We start from the raw sequence: 19,632 nt of genomic DNA, 5'->3' as shown, positions 1-19,632 counted from the left end.
TGCCATCCAGAAATCCAAATTTCTCCTTGGATATGTTCCTTGAGAGAATAGGCTTCAGGCGGACTGCAATGACTTTTGCTATAATTTTATATATGCAATTTCATAAAGAGATAGGCCTAAATTCCTCAAAGGATGAGGGGTCCTCCGATTTAGGGATTAAAGCCAAGAAAGTGGAATTGAAAGGTTCATATACCGATCCTTTGTCCCGAGATTCCTCTACCACCCCAATGAGTTCATCCCCTATAATATCAAAGAAATGTTGGAATAATTCCACTATCCACCCATCCGGCCCCGAACTCTTGTCCCTCTACATTGACTTTAAAATCCATTCTACCTCCCCTCTTAACACCGAGGCCATGAGGAGATCATTTTCCTCCTCCACAACATACCTAGGGAAGATTTGGGTGACCTGGATCACCTCAGCTATTGATACCTCTTATGGAGCTTTGAAGATATTTTTGAAGTGGTTTCTTCCCATTGAGGCTAGATCAACAAAGGATTTTGCAATACCTCCTTCCTCCATTTTTAATCCCCAGATTGTATTTGAATTTTTCCTCCCTTTTGCATAGTTCTTATTTTTTTTTCAATTTTTCGTCCCCTTCTAGCGACCATATTGCTCTACTTTTTAGCCTCCACTACTCTTCTCTATCATTTAGGATTTTCCTTCATTCTGTCTCCAGCTGTTTGATCCTTTCCCTCTTCTTGATTGTCTCATAACCATCCACTTCCAGGCTTTCCAAATGATCTAATTCCTCCCTTATCTTGCTTAAATCAGCTTCCTCTTTGATCTTCTTTGCTTTTTCCCATTCTATGGTTGCCTTTTTCATGCGCTTTAAGTTCTCCATAAAGGATTGAGCTAGATACACCCCCTATTCACCAACCAGAGGCCTCCAAGTGGCTTTAACCAAATTATTATATGAGGCTTCCTTGAGCCATGCCAGATTAAATTTGAATGGAGACCCTAGTTTTTTATTAGGTCCTTTCATTTCCAACAGAATAGGAAGGTGGTCCGAGTCTCCTCCTTCCCCCACCCAGTGTCTAAAACAAGGGATTTTGGATGCCAAGTCCTCTTTTAGAAGAAAGCGATCTAACCTCTTGGCTACCTTTTCTTGCTCCACTCTCTTATTCCTCCAAGTCAGTCTGGATTTTATCGAATTTATATCTAAAATCTTGCCAGAGAAGATCTTGTTCATGAAGAAATCTGCTAGAGGATCAACTTGAGCTGCTGGACCCCATGTTTCTGATAGGCCCAAGGAGAATTTCATATTCCCCCAACCACCAAGTTTGGGTTATTCATAACGAATTTTGAGAAAAAGATATTCCAGAATGATACCCTATCCTGATAAGGCCCATAAATATTCAAAAGCAATAATTCTGAGCATAACTCCTAGGAGTAGACCTCAACTCCCAATACTAGCTCTATTCCCCAAGAATTTAATAACTTCAGTCTTCCCTCTTTGACTCCTAGAGCCAATCCCCTAGATCTTCCTTTGGCATCCATAGTCATGAATGTCCAGCCCAGAAGCATTTTATTCAATGCCAATTTGATCTCCTCTCCTGCTCCAAGGGTTTCTTGAAGCATTATAACATCAAGACAATAACATTTAAATAGAGCCTTTAGTGCTATTTTTTTAGAGGCACTAGAAAAACCTCGACAATTAAAAGACAACACAATCATTAGGTCACTTGGGATGGGGCCTGCGCTGCTCTAAGCACCCATGTTAGTGATAATTGTTTCCCATCTGCTATATCAATTTTTGCTCTTTTTTGAGCCTTTGACAGGTTGGACTTCCTTCCTCTAGTCTTTTGGGGTCCAACCAAAATCGGATGGACTCCCAACCCTCCCACAACTCCCAGAGGAATGACCTTCTTCTCCCGAGGCCGAAGGTTATAATGAGATTTCTCTATATATTTTTCTAAAGAAAAAGGGGGCACAAGGCTTGAGGCCAAGGGATGGTTCAGATGAATCTCAGGTATGGAGGTAATGATACTGACTAGGGCACTAGTCAAAAATTCAAAATGTAAATTTTCCAAATGAGGAGGTCTGGAAGGATCAGGCCTCAGGGTCGAATTGAGGAGAGACATAAATAATTTATGAATAGAAGGGATGGGATCAAGAACAGTACCCTACAACTATGGTGTAGATACAACTTATCCACTCTCAAGTGGCTATGCCCAACTTGGCTCCCCAGGTGATCTGAAATGAGGGTTTAACATCTTGTTACACTTACAAGAACCTCCCACTCCAAAGCTTAACAAATATATGAATCTAGCTTATGTTGACAATTGCGGAATTAAGTACTTGAAGCAGGTGTATGACTTTGTTTGTTTTTAACTGTTTTAGTGCTTAAGTGTTTCTGTTGATATAAAACACATATAACAGTTATATAATGCAGCAAATAAGAAACACACATAAATTTAATCTAGGAGTTCACCCTAATTTCATGGGCTACATCTCCTTGAGCTCTTGTCAACTTGACTTGGCTCTTTGGGATTATGGTAAAGCTTCTTTTATAAGTTCCACACTTAACTCCAAAGGTTATTGAACTGAACCAATGGGTTTAGAATACCATCTATATCCCTCGTTGTCCTCATGTTGCAAACAAATCTAAGCTTCCTTGGAATTGATTCCTTCAATCAGTGCTTTGAGCTGTCTTGAGCTTCTTGATGGCACTAACTCCCTCAGAATTCTTCAATTGTCTCTGGAACTTCTTCTTCTGTCTCCGGCACATATCAGACACCTACAACAGACTGATCATTTGATCATTTTCTGTCTAAAACTTCTCTATAGATTCTTGGCCCTTAGAAGTCCCTAAATTCTTCTGCAAATCCCTGCAATAGATTCAAAAGGTCCTTTACAGTCAGAATTGACTATTGGATCATTGGAATGAGTACTGGTAGCTCCTACAACTGTCTCCAACCTCTGGTGGCTTTTAAGCTCCAAATCAATCTTTCTAGATGAAATTGTCCATGAATATGACTTCCTCAGCTTCTTTGGACCATCCCATCGGATTCAGAAGTCTCTAATTAGCTTGCGAACCTCATGTTCCACTCTCGCTGCTTCTCGACTTCTCTTCTGTTTCCTTTGTTTTCCTCTGGACTCTGGACTCTGTTTTAAAACTGCTCTTTGAGTGCTTTTATGCAATATCTCCACCAATATTAGCGACTGCACCTGACTCCAACTAAACTTAGCATATCCGCTAAACTTTAGCCACTCCGCCAGGCTGACTGTCGGAGGTCGCCGTTACATTAACTTCCTAGTGCACATATGTGTGGTATAATCCCGACAGTTAGGGATAATCCTCCATAGAGCTTGCAATCAGGTTAACTCTCAACCGTCGATCTATCCCGTCCATCCAACGGCTTTCGTGTCATCCGCTGGCCAACTTGCCTGGATGATCTCCACCGTTGACGTGACCTCGCTCGATCCAACGGACATCGCGCAATCTCGCGCAGATTTCTGCACGACCGATATCAAATTGAGGGCATGCGAGAAAATCAGTTTTGCCCTACTACGTGTCGTCTACAGAGTGGAACCATGTGCTTTCGGTAAATTACCTCTTCCAGCCTTTCACCCACGTGAGAAACCATTTACCGCTTGGCCGAATACTGTCCACGTGCGTAATTCGTATTTCAAGAAAAAGGCGCTTTATAAAGGTTTTAGCGCTTTAAAGAGAATATTAACCTTTTTAACGCTGATTTACGTAGAGGAATCTTAATAAAGGTTTTATTGCTTAAATCCAATATTATCCTTTTAGCCTTTTAGCTCGCGGTCATGTGAATTGCAACCGTTTACCTTGTTTGCAACATTGTCTGCAACCTTTATCCTTAACTGTGGTTAAGGTCCTTGATCAATATCTGATCACTCCTCGCCATTGAGAATCTTTTGGACCATAAAAGACTAATATACTGGTCTATACAATAGATGAGAGTACCAACGCCCTCTTCTTTCAGCCTCCATACACTTGCCTTGTATGGCTAGTGCCTCTGAACCAAAACTTGAAGGTAGTTAATGCTTTCCTTTCTGAATGTGCTTGTCCTCCTGTTACGAATGGTTTTCCTTTAGAATTTCTGTTAAGAATTTTACAGAAGGTAGCTGAACATCGCTTCCTTGATCATTGATCCAAGGTGGCTCAAACAAACGTTCTTTTGACTTCTTGTCAAAAACAACATAATACAAGAAAACAACTTGACGACATAAACTATTGCTCCATCAAAAGAAACAAATTTCACATCATGTGAATCATCATCATGTCTTTCCATATTGTATACAAATGATTGACTGAATAACAAGCCGAAAGAAAAAACATGCCTTTTCAAGCAACTTACTCTTCAAGTCAAGCATGTACAAAAAGAACTTAATGATTCTTTTTCAAAGTAGAAAGAATTCCACCTCTTGTGAAACACTTCGTCATTGTCTCCTTTTTCAATCTTGGAGACAAAATCAACTTTTTCCAAGTCAATCTGACATTACATGCATGTTTTGAACAAAGTAATCAACCATCAAGTCAATTACACATACATGTTCAAATACAAGGAAATCATCAACATCCCTGTGTTCATGCATACTATTCTCATGTATGTATTCCATTCTTCAACTTTCTCTTAAGCACAACCAATAGTAAAAGATCCTCAATCATATGTACATGTACTTAAAAAGATGAAATGAATATAATTTTGCTGCAATAAAGTGAGTCTCATACTCAACTTTTTCCATTCACCTTTTTGGTAAAACCCTGCAACTTGTATTCCATTAGCAAAGAAATGCATCAAATCAAAAGACATGCAAACTTATTTGAATAAGAACCCTAACCATTTCTTACCAACCCACACCAAAGGTGCTTCCTTTGTCTACACATTGACATCAACATGTGAATCATCGTGCAGCACATCAACTATGGAAACTTCCTTTCCATTCTTGCCATTTTCTCTTCCCACCTTCTTCAGATTTTGTGGAAGCATTGTTAGATTCAGAGTCCAACACTTTGCAGCAATATGTCCTTGCTTATGGAAGTAAGTGCAACACATGTGCATCTTCTTGACAGCATGATTTGTCTTGTCCAATGGACCTTTGGCTTCTTGGCTCCTTTCCTTAAAAAGTTTCCTGTATGTGGCCATTCTCTTCCAACATCTAGAAACACTATGGTTATCTAGACCACAAAAGGAACATGCAATTTTTTTCCAAGTCATATGTGGAAATTTATCATGCTTTACATAATCAAAAGAAATATGATTGAAATCAGATTTATACCTTTCTCTTTCACCTTTTTTACCTTCATGAGGAGGTGAATCAAATGAAGAAGTGGCTCCCTTTGGAACACCATCAATATCTTCAATGCTTTTAGAGCTTTCACAACCCTCTTGTTCGAGTGCATGCTTATGAACACCTTCTTCTTGCAAAGTATGTTTCAAACTATTTCATTCCCCAAGAATACAATCTTTACAAACTTGAGGTAGAGAACCTGAAATGAAACTCCTTCTAGGAACTGTTTCACTTGCCTTCATGGCTGCTTTGGAACTTTCTCCATAAGATTGTCCATAGCCAAGACCCAAATACTTAGGCCTTTCCTCAAACATTATTGGCTTAAAAATTCCCTATGCATGTTTGCCTAATCCTTTTCCTTCATAGCCCATTTTTGACATCAACTTGGACCCTATGCCTCTTGTATGTTTTTCAAAAGAACCAACATAAACATTCTTAGAGGAAATTGAAGACAAACTAGGATTGTTTACCTCTTCTTCAAGCTGATACTTGACTAAGGCTTCTTTGGAAACAAGGAGCTGTGTCTCCAACTCATGCATCCTTTCCAGGTTCATATTTGGAATATGAAGTTGGCTCTCCATTTCCTGCAATTTGTCAGAAAGCAACTACTTCTCTTCCTTCATGGAATTCAACTGCTCTCGAAGTTTGGTGCTCTTCCTTTCATCCTCATACATTTTTCTCACCATATCCATCATGATGAACAAGTCTTGCTTCATGTCTTCATCAAAAAATCTTGTGAAGGAGGATAACTCACTTGTAGAAGTTGTCATTATAGAAATGAACAAGAAAAAACTTCAACAAAATTCACAAAGAGCTTATTCAAGCAGCCTTTTGTAAACAAACCTTCTTGTGTTTCAAGGATTGCCTTAAGGTCATTGGGGTAAGGAGAATGCCTTCAACTCTTCTTCCTTCTTGTCCTCTCCTGGACTTAGCTATATGTAGCTTTCCCTTCACCTTTGTAAACTCAAGAAATAGTTAGTTTACAAACAATCAAACAGTCAAATCCTTTGTACTGTTTAAACACCTATCAAGTCAAACAAGAAATCTATTGCTCTATCTATCAAGCATCTTATTGCTCTATCATTCAAGCAAATATGTTGTGTCAATCAAGCAATCATGCTCTGTCAATCAAGCAACTAGCTCTGATACCACCTGATCAGAAATGAGGGTTTAACATCTTGTTACACTTACAAGAACCTCCCACTCCAAAGCTTAACAAATATATGATCTAGCTTATGTTGACAATTCTGGAATTAAGTACATGAAATAGGTGTATGACTTTGTTTGTTTTTCACTGTTTTAGTGCTTAAGTGTTCTTGCTAATATAAAACACATATAATAGTTTTATTATGCAACAAATAAGCAACACACACATGAAAAAAAATTTAATCTAGGAGTTCACCCTAATATCATGGGGTACGTCTCCTTGAGCTCTTGTCAACTTGACTTGGCTCTTTGGGATTATGGTAAAGCTTCTTTTACAAGTTCCACACTTAACTCCAAAGGTTACTGAACTGAACCAATGGGCTTAGAATACCATCTATATCCCTGGCTGTCCTCACTCTACAAACAGATCTAAGCTTCCTTGGACTTGATTCCTTCAATCAGTGCTCTGAGCTGTCTTGAGCTTCTTGATGGCACTAACTCCCTTAGAATTCTTCAATTGTCTCTGGAACTTCTTCTTCTATCTCCAGCACATATCAGACACCTACAATAGACTGATCATTTGATCATTTGCTATCTGAAACTTCCTTGTAGCTTCTTGGCCCTTAGAAGTCCCCAAATTCTTCTGCAAATCCCTGCAATGGATTCAGAAGGTCCTTTACAGTCAGAATTGACTATTGGATCACTGAGAATGAGTACTTGTAGCTCCTACAACTGTCTCCAAGCTATGGTGGCTTCTGAGCTCCAAATCAATCTTTCTGGATGAAATTCTCCATCAAGATGACTTCCTCAGCTTCTCTGGACTATCCCATCGGATTCATAAGGCTCTAATTAGCTTATCGAGTGTCTTGTTCCACTCTCGCTGCTTCTCGGCTTCTCTTCTGTTTCCTCTGTTTTCCTCTGGACTCTGGACTCTATTTTAAAACTGCGTTATGAGTGCTTTTATGCAATATCTCCACCAATATTAGCGACTGCACCTGACTCCAACTAAACTTAGCATATCTGCTAAATTTTAGCCACTCCGCCAGGCTGACTGTTGGAGGTCGTCGTTACATTAACTTCCTGGCGCACATATGTGTGGTATAATCCCGACGGTTAGGGATAATCCTCCATAGAGCTTGCGATTGGGTTAACTCTCAACTGTTAATCTATCCCATCCATCCAACGGCTATCACGTTGTCTGCAGGCCAACTTTCCCGGACGATCTCCACCGTTGACGTGACCCCGCTCGATCCAATGGACATCACACAATCTCGCACAGATTTCTGCACAACCGATATCAAATTGATGGCACGCGAGAAAAGAAGTTTTGCCCTGCTACATGTCGCCTGTAGAGTGGAATCGCGTGCTTTCAGTAAATTACCACTGCCAGCCTTTCGCTTGCGCGAGAAACCATTTACCACTTGGCTGAATACTGTCCATGTGCTTAATTGATATTTTAAGAAAAAGGCGCTTTATAAAGGTTTTAGCGCTTTAAAGCGAATATTAACCTTTTTAACGCTGGTTTACGTAGAGGAAGCTTAATAAAGGTTTTATTGATTAAAGCCAATATTAACCTTTTAACCTTTTAACTGGCGGTCATGTGAACTACAACCGTTTACCTTGTTTGCAACATTATCTGCAACCTTTATCCTTAACTGTGGTTAAGGTCCTTGGTCAATATCTGATCACCAGGCTGCTCCTGCTCCTGCTCTACCACTTCCTCCCTCTACACTTCCTTAGTTCCCTCAGATTCCATCTTCCCTTGATCTCCTTCCTTCATATTCCCCCATTCCTCTGCTTGTACGTTTTCCTCCTCTTCTCTCTAAGGCCGATCTGCAATTCCTGTTTCTCCTCTGTGCCTTCTTCTCCTTCTGAACCCCAGTGGGCAATCTCTAACAAGATGCCCATAATTGTGGCATCTATGACAACGGAAAGGAAGTTGTTCATAATCTATGATTTGAGTGAATGATAATTCTTTATATTTAAGGTGAATTTCCTCTGCCAGTCCTTCCCTTGGATTCAATCTTACCAGAATTCGTGCTAGTCTCTTGTCCCTTGTTTCAAGAAATGACATGTATGCTTCCAGAAACAAACCCAGTGTATTTCCGATGGCCCTGAACACCTCCTCCATCCAGAACTGTGGATGTAGTCCTGAGAGACATACCCAAATCGGAATCTCTGCCACCTTCTCTCTCTGGGCATCACATAGGTGGTTCCATCTTTTAAACAAAATTGGTGCTTTACAAAAACACCAGTTGCATCTAAAAACCTATTCAAGGGTAACCAACCCTTACCAAGAGTGGTCACTTCAAAATGTTAGTCTGGCGCCTCCTTCCATGCTTTGGAAGTCCATTTAATAATGTAATTTGTTGAATATTTTTTTCCTTTGGCTCTCTTGACCAAGGTTACCTCTGCCACTTCCATAGCTTTGTCTATCTGAATGTCAACTCCAAGGACCAAATTGAGGCTTACCTCCTTTTTCTTTATCAACTTACCTTTCTTCCTCTTCGCCCTTGAATTCCTTTTCCTCCTCTCTTCCCCTATCTCTGGTATACTCTCCCTCTCATTGATACCTTCTTTGGAGAGCGGTTCTAACCGCCTCTCCACTATAGGACTTCGCTGGGTTAAAGCTCTAACTTCTGAGGGTTGTCTTGCCTCTCTCGTGAGGAAAGAAAAGTTCCCTGCCTCCTGGCTTATGATAGTCTGGTTTGCGGCTTCATGCCCTGGTGAGCTAAGCGTAGAAATTCCTCCTCTAAATTTCTCTCTGAAGTCTCCCAAAACCTCCACTGACTCTTCTAGGTGTCCCCTAAAACCCTGGATAGGTGCTTCTTTTGATATCTCCTTAGGATTAGGGTTTCCTGGTTGGGGTATGGGCTCTCCGATCCTCTAGTTCAATAGACTCCTACATGCAATAACACTATCCAACCTTTCCCCCCTAACCACTTTCGTGTGTCCCAAATCCTCTACCAGAAATGACTTCAAACCCTCATTGCCCCTAAAACCGCAACTAATAATGATGTCTTCCAACCCTCCTGTAAATAAACCAGAAGTATTAAAGACACTAGGGTTTTTACACTTACTTGGATTCCCACCACCGCCTTCGCTGCACTGTCTGCCGAGAAAAATGCTTGTTCCTGCCTCACCTCTGGTTCCTTGTCAGTCCCCCAAACCTCCTCCTTTGAACCACATAGATTCTCCTCCATAAACCCTAAACAACTTTCCTAACTCCAGCCTGCTACCAAGCCTCTTCTCTTCCCAGCTGGAAGCCCACTTGGACGAATAAACTTCTCTATATTTTGCTCAGTGACATCCAAACCCCATACCGACATGATGTCTTCAGGCTCAGGTTCCAAATCGACAGAATCCCGTTGGTTGACCATTTTACCCATCCTTGTCTATTGGTTGAAACCTCCACAGTTAACAATAGTTGTTGAAACCTTCATCGGATGCGTGTAGTTGAGGGCAGAAGACAAGAACAAAAGCAATAACAGTAAAACCTCTTTCTCGGCTCGATGCTGCCCTATACCTCCATTTACTGCCATCCTCCTTCCCAATGCCCTTAGCTCTGGTGACAAGTACATGCCAACTGTCCATCGTATGCTGTCGCCTATCGCCATGCATGCTCTCCTCCCTTTTGCATGTCCTCCTGTCCTTTGTCATGTTCCTACAAATATTTTCCTCTCATCACTCCCATTAAAACCCTGCAACTCTATTAGCCAAATTTATTATTACAAATGTTTCATTTTAATATTTTTTATCATTAAAATTTGAATTATTCAAATTCTATTTATATTCCATCTTACAAATAAAACATTAATACAATATAACCCAAAAGTGAAAATTTTCTCAGAAGTACTGGGTTATTTCTCAATCTATAAACATATTATAATGTGGCAAGAATTTACTAAAGAAATGCATCCAATCCTAAAAGGGTTTCTAGAGGTTATGATATATCGAGAGGTAAAACCAAGAATCACTTCACCAACAACTTAATTATCCTACTCAAATTTTATATAGAATGTCGTAAGGTTTTACATTAACATTGTCATTCGTCCTCTCAATCGTCCAGTTATTAATAGCTATGATTGACCTGACAATTAAAAACCATTGGTGTTCTTCCGTTAGAAAAGTACACAATCCGATCGTAACTTGGAACTTCAAAGATAAACTTGGCAATATATCGATTCCTAATTCTACAAATTTAAAACAATCAAATTCTCTAAATTGGATACCGAAATAAGTAACTACTTTAAATCCATTTTTTTCCCCAAATTATGTCGTGAGTTTTGGCTCCGTGATATTATATACTTAACAACAATAGGACCATGGAATTTTGTCAGAATGAAAATCTTTTTGTCTTTAAATAGGTTAATATATATGCCACATGAATACCATGGGCTAAACCATGGGTTCTCATAAATTTGGATCTAGAAAACTATTGATTGAGCCAAGATTACCCAAACCACTCTAACATCTTGGAAACATATAAAGTATAGTATGAGGACTAGTATAATGACAATTATCAAATTAAAATAATAATTTTAATTTGATCGAATCAACCTAATGTTACATTGCCAATTTTATTTTTATTATTTTAATTTGATTAAGTCAAAATAACATTACATTACATTAAATAACAAGCATTATTTTACATAACATTTTTTAACATCGCTTGTATACTATGCTATAGAGCACCTCTGGGCATAATAAATTTAAGGAATCATTTACTTTCAAATAATAATAGAAACAAATCTCATAGTGATTAATTAATAAAGTGAAAAATATACCTAAAGACATTATATATCCTTGTAGTTGGAGAGTTCAAAGTTTGAAGGTGGCCGTGTTAAGATTAGTCACGACACTTTCTCTCCTAAGCCCAATCGCTTTTTCATTCTAGTAACTTTCCGACAAATAATACTCTTTTTATATTGTGTGTTTTCGATATATAAAGCATAAATAATTCAAATGAAGCAAGCTAACCACCTCATAAGATGTTGAGAGAGAGTCTGTGAAATTATCAATCTAGAGATTGGAATGATGGGACTACTGCAAATCGAATCCAAACACAAAAATTCCAGAGGTCGGAGTTGGTGATGGGACTTGCTTATATCCTCCTACACTACGGGCGTATGGGTGACGCCTCTAGAGATTTGAACACAGACATTTAGGCTCTACAACTTGTTTACAATCCATAGGATTTTACTATGGGAATATTTTTGTTTCAACTTATTTAGATGGCTATAACACAATATCAATTTTTGGGTGCTCAAGGGTTAAAGGGGAGAGAAGATGAAGATGGTATGTACTTTGTTTAAGTGGGGTTAAACTTGATCTTGTTGATAATGGTGTTGGTTTGGTGGTCTATTTAGTTTTTTTTGGAATGGTTTGGAAGCACAGGATAACACTTGTTATCAAGATATGAAGGCAGAGCATGCAAACCAAAGGGCTCATAAAGCCCTAAAGAATTCATGACCAATATGTTTCACAATACAAAACATAATGCTTTTAATATTCCTTCATTTATTCAAATTACATAAAATGGCTTTTGTTTTATTGACTTTGATTGAAATGAGTCTCATTTATTCTTCCTTAATTGAAATGATTGTAATTTGTTTTTCCTTAATTGAAATGGGTTCTCATAACTTTGGATGACTTTGAAATCATTTTCCATCCATTCAAATGGGCTTCATTTGTTTATAACACCAACACAATAGATTGAAAACCAACATGGATTATATGGGATGATTTCCACGCTTCATCTCATATTGAAATAAATTATTGTTCATTTGCTCTATTTGTCATATAATTGAATATGAAAAGTTGTAAGGCTTCGTTGTATTTCTTTGTATTATTTGAAAGAATTGCCTTTAAGAAGAGAGTTTAGAGTATTTGACTTTTAGGCCCATGTATGGTAATGTGATATTATTGTAGAAAGTATTATGAAAATAAAATTTTGGTTGATGGACAAGATTAGTTGCTCAATTGGTTTAAGCAAATTTATGGGATATTAACAGAATGGAAATGGCTTTGTCTTGTTATTGTTGAGTTCTAAGTGAATTAGCAGAAGTACCACTGACATTGTTATTAATTTGCAATGATCAAGATCACTAAGGGAAAATTGAGTAGACAAAGTTTTTTTTTAAACCATTGATGTTGCTATACTGATACAATAAATAATAAGACTAGCACAATTATTTAGGAGGATCTTCATAACCTCAAAAATTGATGGTCCCAAATTTTGGTAAAATGGTCTCCATGATGTAGAGCTGGACAAGAGCTTTATGATGCCACTTGAATGGACATCATATGAAGAAGTTATGGTATTATGAAGTTTCAAAGAAACAAGGAAAAAATTGGTAGGGTTCCACGTAGTATTCCTAGAGGAAGACATGTGGAGGCACCAGGGATGGATGTGGCAATACGGTGTTGATGTGACAATATGTGCATGACACCTGGACCTATAAGATGGAAATATGTGGCATAGGCGACTTACATGGTAGGGTGAAATGGCACCTATGTGGCATCCAACTTGGCAGCTAACATAGCAGGGGTTGTCATGACATGCAACCTGGACAAATCAAAGGTTTCCATGTGGCAACCCATGATTGGAAAGGAAGGTTCGAAGCAAAGGGTAATGAAAAGGTTAGTGGGGGATCAAATCCATGACCTCCTCGATGCTAATTGAATGACATACTAATAGGTCACCAGGTGTTGTTGAGTTTGCAATGGGAAAACTCCTATTTAAAGTTTTCAGTTGTAACCATGCCTAGAATGGGAGATCTATAGGCTTAACCCCATGACCTCACCCATACCGGCACAAACAACTTTCCACTATGCCAACGGTCAACCATTGGGGTTAAAATAAGGTGAACTTAATTTAAAGTTTGTTGGACAAGTGGGCCAAAAATGGATGGTCCTTGGGCTTGACCCTGCAACCTCCATGCCACCAAATCCATGTCCCAACCATTTTGCCATCTATGAGCCTTATGTGGTAGGGAAAATGATCATATATTATAAGTTTAGTTGCAGTGGATGGTACAATAATAAGAGGTGGGAGGATTTGACCCTGCAACCTCTCCACTGTTAGCCAATGGTCGAACTAGTGCACCATGATTGTTCATAGTAGTTGGAACAAATAATCCATTATTCAAAGTTTTGTTGACAGATCACTGCTAAATCGTAATAGATTGTTGACTCAAACCTGTGACCTATTCTATAATAACCAAGAGTTTTCACCATTATGCCAAGCTGTGAAGTTGTGAATATATTTTTAACTAGAGGAGTTTTGAGCTGCTCATTTTCTGTGTAGGTTTTGAAAAAAAATGGTTCTGTAGCGTTGCTTTGGGTAGTTTTGAAGGGAGAAAGTGGTTTTCTCCATACCACTACTTTTGTTGTAGAGTGAGGAAAAGTTGTACACTATTTTTGGGGAGACCAAGTGATGTAAAGAACATTTTGCATCTTAATAAAAGTGGTTGCTCGGTTGGAAGCAGGACCCAAAGACATAGCCTGAACACTAGGTGAACTTTGTTATCAAATTTCTTTCATGTCTCTTTCTCTTCTTTGCTGTTCTTTCTTCATTTTCAAGCTTTAATTTCTCACTAAGCTTATTAATTGAGTTATTTTCATTCACCCTTAAGTTTGATTGCAAACAAGTCATAAATATTTTTGTATCACACAACCACATTAGTAAATGTGGTTGATATACATCAATCGATGCCAATTTCCACCTTTTATATGCCAATTAGCATATGAAAATGGCATTGATCGGTGTATATCAACCACATTAACTAATGTGGTTGTGCTAGTTGACTATTGGCGTACATGGGGAGGATTAGTAGACTATAGTTGACTATGGCGTAATACAAGTTATGAAGAGGGTTTATTATGGTCAACATATAGTTGACTATGGATTACCATGGTTTTCCACAAGTAACTATAGTGTACAATGATAGATTATGATTGAATATGGTTGTTCATGGTTGTCCATGGTTGACATGGTTGTTCATGTTAACCATGGTTTGACCAATTTGATGATGGTTGACCATAGCTTCCCTATCATAGATTATGGTAGTCCATGATGATAATGGATGGCCATGGTTGACCATGTTCAACAATAGTGACCTTGGTTGAGTATGTTTGATCATTCTAACCATGGTTCACCATGTTGAGCATGGTTGAGCATGGGTTAACCATGGTTTTCCAAGGTCAACTATGGTTGACCAGAGATGACCATGGTTGGTCATGGTTGACCATCATTGAGTATGGTTAACCATGGGTGCTATGGCTAACTAAAGTTCACTATGGTTGACTGTAGGCAACCATGGCGACCCTGGTCAATTATAGTTGATGATGGTTGAACATGCTTATTATAGTTATCTATGGGCTACCATAGTTGAATATGGTTAACCATAGTTAACCATATTAAACCATGGTGACCATAGTTGACTATGGTTGATAATGGTTGCCCATGATTTCCTATGGTGACTACGGTTGATTGAAGATGACCATGTTTGCTTATGTTAAACTAAGGTTGACAATGGTTAACTATGGTCATGGTTGATCAAAGATGGGCATGATTGTTCATGGTCAACTAAGGTTGACCATGGTTGACTAAGATTGACAAGATGACTATGGTCATCCTTAGTCAACCATGATCAACCATGGTTCGATTTTTGTTTTTCACATTAAATGTTGATTTTTTATTTGCCATATTATAATGTTGATTTTTGTTTGTCACATTGTGATGCTAAGTTTTTGTTCATCACATTCAATGTCAATTTTTTTTCATGAAGTTGTGATGCCAACTTTTGTTTGTTAGATTGCGACATTCATTTTTGTTTGATACATTGTGAGATTGCTATTTAATTGTCACATTGTGATGCCCTTAGATGGAGTGATAGGGAGGGAACGACTGGGGGGCGCGTGGCCACTGCCTAACCAAGAATTATAATTGGCAGACATAGCATAGTGCCCCCCACCCTTACTTAATATCACTCACCATGATCATCATGACATCACTCGTCTCTATGCGCAAGGAAATTTATGAACCAATCTAGTATTTAATATGAAATTAACTAACCATCACCTCATAGCCAAATGGAGAATAATAGAGTTAGGAGGCATCATGCTACACAACCATTTTGATTTGTTACACCATAAGGAAACTCCACCATGCACACAAAGATATGGAGATATTTCCCACAAGCAAGTCATTACTTGAGCTGGGAGGTAATTACAAGCATATACCTTGCTTCAAACAACATAAATGAACACTCATGACCTCCGGACCCCACTTGTATTTTTCATGGTTTGAGAATGGGGATTCCCTATTAAAGCTCAAAACCCATCATAGGAGCACACTAGGTATAGCTATTTCCATTTTGATCATATTAGGTTCTCAACTCTCTTGTTGTTTTTCTTGCATTCAATTTTTCTCCCTCACTTAAAAAATTCTATGTTATTTTCCTTTTGTTCCATTTTTGTCTTTCTATGCTTCAACTCCAAAATCAGTTTGGTCCTATCATAGGTTCTATGGAAGTTTGGTTTCAAGGCTGTCTTCAAGAATTGGGCTCAGTCCTATTACCTCGCTTCCTCTCATACTACCTCACCACCCTCACATAGTTGGCCACCATTGTCACAGGTTTGAAATAGAGCAGCACAATGCCCCAACAACAGGTCAGGGTTAGACATAGGGCAATCACATAATATATAGAAATGGGGCCAAATTCTGTTTAACAAAGAGCTGAAACTTTGACAAGTAGGTATAAGGAAAATACATTGGCATTGATACAAGAGGAGATTGCATAGGCTGAGAGAGAAATCGTTGGGGAGAGAGGTTGTCTATCAAACATAGAGGTTGCTGCTCAATTTGTTGATTGGGTTCTGGATGTGGGTCATACTAGAGGGAGGTTCAACCACTAAATGCATGAAATTGACATCTATTGGCATCTTAAGATGCTCATGGGATGAGTTCTAGAGGATAGGAACACAACAAGGGAGGAGATTCTACTCATTCTAGAAAAGATTCAACTCATTACTCAAGGATTGGACTAGTGAATGGAGTGTACAAAGGCCCATTTGGGAATTCACTTAAATCTATATTTCTCACCAGGGAACAATAAAGAACCAATAGAATTTGAAGAGTGTTGGGTAGCAGAGGTCCCGCGTAATGGTTTTGGGGCAGAAAGCCCAAGAAGTAGGATTAAAATATTGTAAAAACTCCGAAGTATGCGGAGCGCGAAGCGTAATAGATTGAGTCAAAGGGTAGTCCACCCGAAAATAATAAAAAGTAATGTAAATAGAGTCGGCCCGTGCAAGGATCGCGGGCCAGGGAAGGGTATAAATAGAGCGTGACTCTATGAGGGAAAGGCAGTTCTTTGGAGGGAAGAAATGTAATGGGTTCTTAAAGAAGATAGTCTGAAAGTGTCTGTAAGTCCGAGTCGAGGGTTGGGTAGTAGGTAGAGGCTCTGCAGCTATGTGCGTAGAGGCCTGGAAAGTCTGCAGCTATGTGTGCGGACCCCTGCAGCTGAGTGCGCAGGGTAGATCTGGATGTATTGGTGGAGAATAATAATAAAGATAAGTTTGCTTCTGTAAATTCTGTGTTATCGCTCATCTGTCTTTATGGTTTACCTTTCTATATCTGGTTAATGTAAATGTGATAAGTGTATGCGAATCTGGGTTCATTTTGTGCACGAATCGATTATGTTGGTTAAATGTTTGCTTAAAGACCCTGTTGAATAGCTCTGAATCATAAGAGTAGAACAATGCAGTAATAAGAAAAATATAATCACTCTAGATCGGTGCGAGTACTAAACAATGCAGAGCTGTAAACCAGTGCGCGAACCTCCCAGACCACACCAAGACATCCCTAGGGTGCGGAAACCTGGTTCCAGCACCCTCCCCTGCTACCTCGGGTGAGACCTCAGTCCACGCTCTGCGGGCTGTTGCCGAAAGGGCCGGTAGCTGTGGGATTTGTTTGGCTAAATAACTCTTCCAAACCTGGGTCAGGCCCATATAAGCCAACAAATGGTTCCATTGCCGGGACCGGGATCTGCCTAAGGGGTGTTTAGGTGTGGGATGCGGGGACCCTATAGAGAAAGAACGTTGAAAATTCAAGAGGATCAGGGACGGTAATAGATCAAGGGTAACGATGGCGAACACAATTCAGTTACCAGTATTTAAGGGAGTCGGAGGCGAAGACCCGGAACAATTTTGGTTTGTACTAACATCAGTATGGAACGCGCAACAAGTCGCGGATGATAACATCAAGAAAGCCATCTTAGTCAACGCACTGCAGGACCGAGCGCTAACATGGTACATGAAGTATTCAAGCATTAACCCAACGACAGGGATAGTGGACATCTATACTGAATTGAAAAAGGAGTTTAGCCGACCAAAGACAGAAGCGTAGTCGGTCGTAGGATTCAAAGAGATCACGATGATGCCTAGCGAGACCCCGTGGGATCTGGATCAGAGATTGAAAAGCACCATTTGTGAGGCCAACATGACCCTGACGGATGCACAACACTGTGTTTGGTTTGTCACATCATTAACGCCATATTTGAAGCCGGCTTTGTCGCAATAGAAGATCTCAACCCAAGCGGAAGTGCTAGAAGCAGCAATGCTGTTGCACGAAACCCCGATACAGGACCCATGGTTGGGAGTTTAGAAAATCCAAGCGCAGGTCCAAAATTTGTGTTTGGAGATACAGAAGTTAAAGCAAGATCAGACGCCGTGTTCCAAAATCCGGGAGGAAGTATGGTGTATAAAGTGTAGGGGCCAGGGACACGATAAAGATCACTGTCTGGTCTCGGTGAATTTTGTGGTCATAGGGGGACCGACACCATTGCGACCAGAGGCACAGATAGGGTCGAGCACGATCGCCCCACTCTAGTGCGCAATCTGTCAGGTAGGAGGAAAGCACAACATAGATAACTGTCATCTATTTCCAAAATACAACCAGACCCCCCAGCAGCTCTTTTGCAACTTTTGTAGATCGGTGGGTCACAAAGAAAGAGATTGTCGTAGCTATCGAATGTTGATGGACCAGACACCGGCCTACAGAATGCAGACTGAGGTGCAAGGTCAGGATCCAGCCGCGGCATTTGCGCGCGGTGGGTTCCCGGGACGCGGTCGAGGACGGGGTGGAATGGGACCAGGAAGGGGTCACGGGCAGCTAATCTGTTACAACTGTGGAGGACCAGGACATTATGTGTAGGATTGTACCAATCCAACCTGAGTATCATGTCCTTATTGTGAACAATTCGATCATGAGCTACTAGATTGCCCCGTGCTGATAGCACAAATTCACGAAAAGAAGGCAGCGCCTCCTACAACAACGCAAAACGTGCAAATGATGAGATCCGAACCCTGCGACGACGAACCCACGGTCAACATGATATTGTGACGTGGCACAGCCACAGGAGAAGTCGATAGGAAGACTAATATGGAAGCTAAGGAAAGCTTCACGGGTGTCTCTACTCGAGGTAGTAGGGATCCACCTGAGCCAACTAGGGATCCCTCGATGATGACTACCTTCTTAGAGACATGCATAAAATTGATTTGTGACAACCGGGCAGTTAGAGGGTTATAGGAAGTAATTAATATATGCGCAGGTTGGGGTGAACCTTGCACAGTCCAGAAAATAGGAAGACACACATTGCGAATGGGTTGGGAAATGCGGCTAACGACGCAGATTGGCGACTACGAGATGGATCAGGTCATTCTAGACTTGGGTTCTGATGCAAATGTATTGCCTAAACAGACTTGGGAGTGCATGGGTAAGCCTACACTACAATGGTCTCCTATCCAATTATGGATGGCCAACCAGCAGAAGATCTTGCCTATGGGACGACTACACACATTACAGTAGATATTGATGGCGTAAGTACCCGAACGGATTTCGAAGTTATTGAAATCATGGACGAAACTAGTCCGTACCCTGTGTTGCTAGGGATAGACTGGGCCATTGATATGAATGGGGTTATTAACCTCAAACAGAGGAAGATGATATTCTATAAGAATTCGCTCCGGGTCATTGTTTTGCTGGATCGAACAGACGAACCGCACTACACAGAACCGGCGCGTAGTGAAGAGAGGGGTGATGTATTGGATAGTATCTACAAAATTTCTGCACAGGAGGTGTTAGAGTCGGTCTGGTCAGTCCTCCGTTAGAGATGAAAACTCTTTATGCATTTAATTTTTAGGTGTCCCGCTCCATTCAC

Source organism: Pinus tabuliformis, chromosome 9 (genome assembly GCF_031772625.1).
Source record: "Pinus tabuliformis cultivar Carrire ecotype Pingquan chromosome 9, CPIR1, whole genome shotgun sequence".
Lineage (NCBI taxonomy): Eukaryota > Viridiplantae > Streptophyta > Pinopsida > Pinales > Pinaceae > Pinus > Pinus tabuliformis.
The sequence above is the reverse complement of the archived record's forward strand: the minus strand, read 5'-3'. Positions refer to the sequence as shown.